We start from the raw sequence: 996 nt of genomic DNA, 5'->3' as shown, positions 1-996 counted from the left end.
TATATATACATGCATAGATAGATAGATAGATAGATAGATAGATAGATAAGTTGATAGGTAAGTAGGTAGGTAGGTAGGTAGGTAGGTAGGTAGGTAGGTAAAGACATGCATACAATACGTGCGTACATATGTGTATATTCGTGTGAGATGGAGAAGAGTTTTACATTTCCGGTTCCCAAACTAGATAACAAAAAAAAAGATTCCTTATATATACGTATACAATAACACTTTTTAAGACAGAGACATTATAAGTATTCGACTCGCTGAACATAGCAGCCATACTTTTTTGTAACCAGACCATATCTTCTTAAATGAGGAAGGACATATTGGTAAATGTTTACATTAAAAAACGACACACTACTCGCAACGGGAACCTATTCATTAGCTGTGACACAGCATAAATGATAGCAATGAAAGAAAAAATGTACACAAAAAGAAAAAAAAAGACACTGTTAATGGTTTTCAACTAATGAAACATTTCACTGGTTATCTATTGGCACTTTCGATGAGTTATGAAGAAAAGAAAGACGAAAAGATTCACTGTGCTTCAGGTATATTCAATATCGCAATACTATGTTGTTATGGTAACGATAATTAAAATGTTTAATTCTATTTCTGACAGAAAATTGTTTACTGACTCCTCGTAACGAATTGCAAAGCATTGTTTTTTTTAAAGAAGTTTGCTGTAGAATTGATTTTAGAAATAAATTATATGCTTGTTGGATCATGTACATTCATACCTACATACATGTGTGTGTGTGTGTCTATGTGTGTGTGTCTGTGTCTGTGTCTGTGTCTGTGTGTATGTGATTGTGTATATATATATATATACATATATATATATAGTTACACACACACACACACAAACACACAGACACACAAACACACACACACATATATATATATACGTATATCTATATATATACATATATACATATACGTGTATATATATATGTATGTATATATATATATATATATATATATATATATATATAT

The sequence above is a fragment of the Octopus bimaculoides genome, chromosome 1 (genome assembly GCF_001194135.2).
Source record: "Octopus bimaculoides isolate UCB-OBI-ISO-001 chromosome 1, ASM119413v2, whole genome shotgun sequence".
NCBI classification, from domain to species: Eukaryota; Metazoa; Mollusca; class Cephalopoda; order Octopoda; family Octopodidae; genus Octopus; species Octopus bimaculoides.
The sequence above is the reverse complement of the archived record's forward strand: the minus strand, read 5'-3'. Positions refer to the sequence as shown.